Below are 7,500 nucleotides of genomic sequence, written 5' to 3'. Positions count from 1 at the left end.
GTTGGCACTCCGTCCAGGGTGTATCCTGCCTTGATGCCCTATGACGCCTGAGATAGGCACAGGCTCCCCGTGACCCGAGGTAGTTCGGATAAGCGGTAGAAGATGAATGAATGAATGTTTTCCTCACACCTTCTGGGTTGGCGGTTTGATTCCGTGTTCTTATGCGTGTCAGGGTTTCCTCTGTGGCCTCTTGTTCCCTCCCCAGTCCTTTGCTTTTTTTAAAGTCTGATCAGCATCACTAAATTGTCTGTAATAGTGTGTGATTATTTATGTGCTTGTGCCCCGTAATAAGTTTTGTCTCGTACCCCCTAGTCCCCTAGTATAGGCTCCACGTTCCCCTGGGTAGAACAAGCGCTGGAGAAAATAATTTGTTGACAAATTAAAGTTGAATAAGAGGAATAAAACTCTTGAGACTAACATTAAAGGGAGAAAAATCCATGATGCCGTGGAATCGTTACGTCAGGAATAAAACACAAATCCTGTAATTAATAAATGAATATATATTTTTATATATATTGAAATGAATGAGCAGATTTTAATTCCTCCAGATGGTCACGGCTTGGTCGGAATTTCCAAAAGAGATGAAACTAAACACTAACATTAAGCTAATACTGTTGATGCAAAAAAAAAAAAAAAAAAAAAAAACTCGAACACCAGAAAAAAATACGTTTTGGAATTTGTATCAAAATGTAATACAGGAGTGAACCAAAAATACACACGTTCCCCATGGCTTGTAATGACACACCTATAGATCAGGTTTGCTTTGGTTGTTTGTTGTGTCTTCTCGTCTGCTTCACCTTCTTGATCGTCAATCACAAGGCGACGCACTGTGATCTATTCCAGTCTTGCTGTCTGGAATATTCCCATAAACAAACAAGCCTGCGACACAAGGAGAACAAATATAAAATGGAAATAAACCTTGTTTTGTCTGAGTGCACGTGTGTGTGTGTGTGTGTGTGTGTGTGTGTGTGTGTGTGTACTCAGGTTTGAACATTAGCCGTGTGTTTACAAACGCCTCGTTCCGCGCGTTTACTTTCTCTCAAGAGCTCCTTGGCAAGGTGAAGACATCAAAGAGGACTTCACACGCTTTCACGCACTCGCACCGGATCCATGGATCAGGTGTATGGAAATCACTCTGACACTCCTTCATCTCACTGTCGCACCCTTCTCAGCAATCTTCTCTCTTCTTTCTTTTCCAGCTCTCCGTCAATATATCCGTCTGTTTGTGTTTTCTTGTTTCCTTTTTCATCTCGACTGTCTCAAAGAGGTCACGTGACCCTTCTTTCAACTCCCTTTTTTTTTCTATATGGTTCAAATTAAACATCATGTCTATACTTATGTGTCTGTTTGTTTTTTTTGCTCAACAAACCTGTCAACTTGTGTCAATCTAACTGTGTGTGTGTGTGTGGCCCTGCCCAATGGTTGATGGGAGCGCTGCAATAATTCCAGATTCTTCTGTAATGACTCTCCCGTGTCTCGCCTCTAATAATTGCAAACGGCTTCTTTTTACCTCAACACACACACACATACACATACACACACACACAACTAATCAGCCCCAAGACTATTGTGTGCTTTATTTATTATATTATATAAAAAACAACATTATTATTATCATTATTATTGCTATTATTTTAGCCGTTTACTGTGAGTACTATATGATATGCTCGGACCTACTCTCACTATCTCACTATTCTCATGCTTTCTCACAATCTATTGGTTCTAGATATTATTTTCAGCCACCCGACGCCGCAAGGTAAGAATGCACCCATTCCGGTCCGATCGCATTACAAGGCATAATTTTAAAGTTTCATAAAACATCAAACCACCCGAGCAAACTGATGCCTGTGCTGCGTTCAGCGACGTTATCTCTCGGACCTCATTTTAATTCTAGGGATCATGTCAGATCAGTCTGAGATAAAGATAAAGCCAGAGAGAGAAGTCGAAACTTGTGAGAAGGCTTTAGTGAGCAAATAGAGTCTTACTATTGGGATTTGGGTTCATATTTAATACATGTGTAGTAAATAAACGGTAGCGGTTTCGTCTGTCACCGAGTGTTGTATCTGTAGTATTATAGCTTTCCATGTTGAAGATGGAAAAGACTTAGATTAGAATGTTTCTTTAGATAATCTCTATCCCTCTGCCTCTTAAGAGATTCAGTGCAACACAAACAGTGTGTGTTGGGACTCTGAGGCCACAGGTGTGTGTTCATGTGAGCGCATGTGGGTGGATCTGAGAAATGACTCGCATCTGGTAAGGTAGGTGTGTGTGTATGTGTGTGTGTGTGTGTGTGTGTGTGTGTGTGTGTGTGGCAATTATGTACAAACCATATATCATATGATATATATGCATGTATGTATATGTATATATATATATATATATATAGGTGCATCTCAATAAATTTAAATGTCGTAGAAAAGTTCATTTATTTCAGTAATTCAACTCAAATAGAGAAACTTGTGTATTATATACTGTACATTCAGTTCACACAGACTGAAGTAGTTCAAGTCTTTGGTACTTTTATCTGTGATGATTTTAGATCACATTTAACAAAAACCCACCAATTCTCGAAACTATCTCAAGCTCGTCGGCATTTTTTTGGTCTCTTGTTTCTCATTTTCCTCTTGACAATAACTCATGCAGTATATTCTCTGTGGTGTTCAGGTTTGGTGAGCTGGCCAGTCAAACACACACCAACACCATGGTCATTTAACCAACTTTTGATGCTTTTGGCAATGTGTGAAGGTGCCGAATCCTGCTGGAAAATGAAATCAGCATCTTTAAAAAGCTGGTCAGCAGAAGGAAGCATGAAGTGCTCTAAGATTTCTTGGTTAACGAGTGCGGCGACTTTGGTTTTCAAAAAAAAAAAAAAACACAGTGGAGCAACACCAGCAGATTACATGCACACCAAATCATCACAGACTGTTGAAACTTAACACTGGACTGCAAGCAACTTGGGCTATGAGCTTCTTCACTCTTTCTCCAGACTCTAGGACCTTGGTTTCCAAATGAAATACAAAACTTGCTCTCATCTGAAAAGAGGACTTTGGACCACTGGGTAACAGTCCGGTTCTTCTCCTCCTTAGCACAGCTAAGACTCCTCTGACATTGTCTGTGGTTCAGGAGTGGCTTAACAAGAGGAATATGACAACTGTAGCCATATGAGGAACAAGAGCAATATGACAACTGTAGAATCGAATTTGCTTGACAAGTCTCTCAAGTCTGCGGTTCTCACGGTTGGTTGTGTATCTTTTTCATCCACGCTTTTTTCCTTCCACTCAACTTTCTGTTAACATGCTTGGATACAGCAGTCTATGAACAGCCAGCTTCTTTGGCAATGGATGTTTGTGGCTTACCCTCCTTGTAAAGGGATTGTCTTCTGAACAACTGACAGATCAGCAGTCTTCCTCATGATCGTGTAGCCTAGTGAACCAAATTAAGAGACCATTTTGATGGCTCATTTTAATCTGATTAGCTTTATTCATTCATTCATTCATTCATTCATTCATCTTCTACCGCTTATCTGAACTACCTCGGGTCACGGGGAGCCTGTGCCTATCTCAGGCGTCATGGCAGGATACACCCTTGATGGAGTGCCAACCCATAGCAGGGCACACACACACACTCTCATTCACTCACACAATCACACACTATGGACAATTTTCCAGAAATGCCAATCAACCTACCATGCATGTCTTTGGACCGGGGGAGGAAACCGGAGTACCCGGAGGAAACCCCCGAGGCACGGGGAGAACATGCAAACTCCACACACACAAGGTGGAGGCGGGAATCGAACCCCCAACCCTGGATGTGTGAGGCGAACGTGCTAACCACTAAGCCACCGTGCCCCCTGATTAGCTTTATCAATTATATATTAATACATATTTAATAGTTCAGATTATTATTTTTTTTGCTTTATTTCATATATTTTTATACAAGTACACAGAATGGATTAAGCTCTCTTTAATCAGCTCGATGTGGGTTCATTTATTAGTTTATTTTTTTCATTTTGTTATTGATAAATTTACATCCATCCCAAAAGTCTTCCTGTTCACTATATGCTCACTACGTATATGGTATAGAACCCTTTCTGCACTTTAACACAGCATTTTACTCCACCTAGACTTTAGATATTATATGTTTTATTAGAAAATCTATGCTACTTGAAAGACGTATAAATAAGTGACATAAACGAGCTTATAAAGTCTGTCATACATAATAATAAAATTGTGTGAAATGGATTTATATATTTAAATTACTCAGACATTGGACTTTGGGAAACATTGTCTGTGTGTGTGTGTGTGTGTGTCTCACACACTCAAGATGAACATTATCCATTTCTATAAACATGCAGACAGAAACTCTACCTCTCCCGCAGCATCTGTAGGAACACATCTCTATAACACACCCCTGTGTCACTCACACTGTCCCACTACACATACACACACACACACACACACACACAGGTGCTGAACAATAGAAAGGAGATGAAAGATGCCATTGTTCAAATCGGAGATGTTTACTAGAAGAGAGACAAGCAGCTAGAAGGGAACCAAATGAAGTGCACACTTTGTGGTAAGGGTCGCATCGAGTTTCAGGTATCCGGATGTGTTACAACCTGCAAAGTACAACAAGACAATCCATTTCGGAACGACCGAGCGGGTTTCCAACGCTTGTTTCCGTCTAGTCGATCAGGGATGATTAAGAGTTCAAATTCCAGTACTGTCAAGATTTTCTACACAACACTGAACTGTTCTGTGTGTTTTAAATCACAACAGGAAAGTGTTCACACTACAGTCAGAAATATGACAGTTTTGAATCCCGGTGATGCCACAGCCATCCGTAGCCAGGGGGCAACCCGAAGGAGCAAAATAGGCTGTGATCTCTGAGAAGGAGGGGCATATTCGTTCTCACCTGTCACTCACAGGGACACTAGCTATTCATAGGAATCTTTGAGCTCACGTATGCGGAACAGGGCAGATAACGCTTTCCTCTGAATGTTACACTCAGAAACATTTATAGATAGATTTGTCTTGATCTTATAAGACCTGGCTGTTGGCAGGGAATTGACCAAACTTGGGAGAAAATAAGGTTTTGAGAATCTTGTCTTGGCTCCATTCCAAATGCCATTTATCTGTAAGCATCCTTCATGTCTGGGTTTGTGGAAGTGTTGAAGTGTTTGCTGTCAAAACCTGTGTGTGTGCATGCATGTGTGTGTGTGTTTGAAAATACGTCATCTGCTTTTTAAAGGTCACTGGAACCCATCTTAGATCAAAGTTCGCTTCAAAACATGCCTTGCATCTTTAGCTGATCGTCTCTCTCTCTCTCTCTCTCTCTCTCTCTCTCTCTCTCTCTCTCTCACTCACACACACACACACCTCACTCAAGTGACTGCAGAGAAGAAGAGGTGACAATGAAAGAGGAGTGCTCAGTGCATGTATATACGTACAGTGACACACATGCACACACAAACACACATGCTTAAAGCGGAGGTGAAGCGTAACCATCCTGTGTGTGTGTGTGTGTGTATGTGTGTGGGAGTGAGTGAGAGAGTGAGTGAAAGAAACCCGGCTGCATAATCTGAGCACTTAAGCTGAAACAATAAAACATTGCAGAGACTTGAAATCTCCTCAGGCGAAGAGCTAAACACATAATTCATTCTGTACCACTGGTGTGATCAGACCTGTCTGTCACACACACACACACACACACACACACACACACACACACACCTAAAGTTACACCTAAAGTTAGCTCCCAAACTTCAAAACAACCCATAATCTCTTAATGACTTGGGTGGAATTTGTTTAAATATGTAAAACTGTCCATTAGTTCATAGTATAACTCTACACCTGTCTGATACTGAACACTGTGATCAGATGGACACACACTGAAACACTGAGACACACTGAAACACACTGAGACACACTGAAACACACTGAAACACACTGAGACACACTGAGACACACTGAAACACACTGAAACACACTGAAACACACTGAGACACACTGAAACACACTGAAACACACTGAAACACACTGAGACACACTGAAACACACTGAGACACACTGAAACACACTGAAACACACTGAAACACACTGAAACACACTGAGACACACTGAAACACACTGAAACACACTGAAACACACTGAAACACTGAGACACAGTGAAACACACTGAAACACACTGAAACACTGAGACACACTGAAACACACTGAGACACACTGAAACACACTGAGACACACTGAAACACACTGAGACACACTGAAACACACTGAAACACACTGAAACACTGAGACACACTGAAACACACTGAGACACACTGAAACACACTGAGACACACTGAAACACACTGAGACACACTGAAACACACTGAAACACACTGAAACACTGAGACACACTGAAACACACTGAGACACACTGAAACACACTGAGACACACTGAAACACACTGAAACACACTGAGACACACTGAAACACACTGAGACACACTGAAACACACTGAAACACACTGAAACACTGAGACACACTGAAACACACTGAGACACACTGAAACACACTGAGACACACTGAAACACACTGAGACACACTGAGACACACTGAAACACACTGAAACACACTGAAACACTGAGACACACTGAAACACACTGAGACACACTGAAACACACTGAGACACACTGAAACACACTGAGACACACTGAAACACACTGAGACACACTGAAACACACTGAAACACACTGAAACACACTGAGACACACTGAAACACACTGAGACACACTGAGACACACTGAAACACACTGAAACACACTGAGACACACTGAGACGCACTAAGACACACTGAAACACACTGAAACACACTGAGACACACTGAGACGCACTAAGATGCACTGAAGCGCACTGAGACACACTGAGACACACTGAAACGCACTGAAACACACTGAGACACACTGAAACGCACTGAAACACACTGAGACACTGAGACACACTGAAACCTTCTGACACACTGACACACTCACAAATCACTGATATATTTTAATTAGATTTGTTATTTAGAAAAGTATTAAAACTTGACTATAAGGACTTTGCTAATACTGAGAAATAATACAATTTCTCAAAAAAAAGTAATAATAAATAAAACATGGGATAAAACATTAGTGTATATCTAAGTTAATATTAAGCAAATGATTCTTTTGCGTACATTAAAGGCCCTGGTAAATACAGTCATGATGACTCTGAGTGGATAGAAAGATCTTCCTTTTATCATCTTCAAAGCTGTTACCCTTTACATGAGCTTTCACAAATTGTGGGTGTTTGGGGTTATGTTTATATTTTTTTCCTGCATAATTGATGAGCAATAGAAGAGATTAAAGTAAACAAGTAAACCAAACACACATCACATCTGCCATCAAAAGATGCTTCATATATGTGGGTGTGTGTGCGTGTTCATGGACATTAAGGAAGATGAAAAGCTTCTCTAACTGTTGTTAGCTCATCATTTCCA

The sequence above is a fragment of the Tachysurus vachellii genome, chromosome 11 (assembly GCF_030014155.1).
Source record: "Tachysurus vachellii isolate PV-2020 chromosome 11, HZAU_Pvac_v1, whole genome shotgun sequence".
Classification (NCBI taxonomy): Eukaryota; Metazoa; Chordata; class Actinopteri; order Siluriformes; family Bagridae; genus Tachysurus; species Tachysurus vachellii.
The sequence above is the reverse complement of the archived record's forward strand: the minus strand, read 5'-3'. Positions refer to the sequence as shown.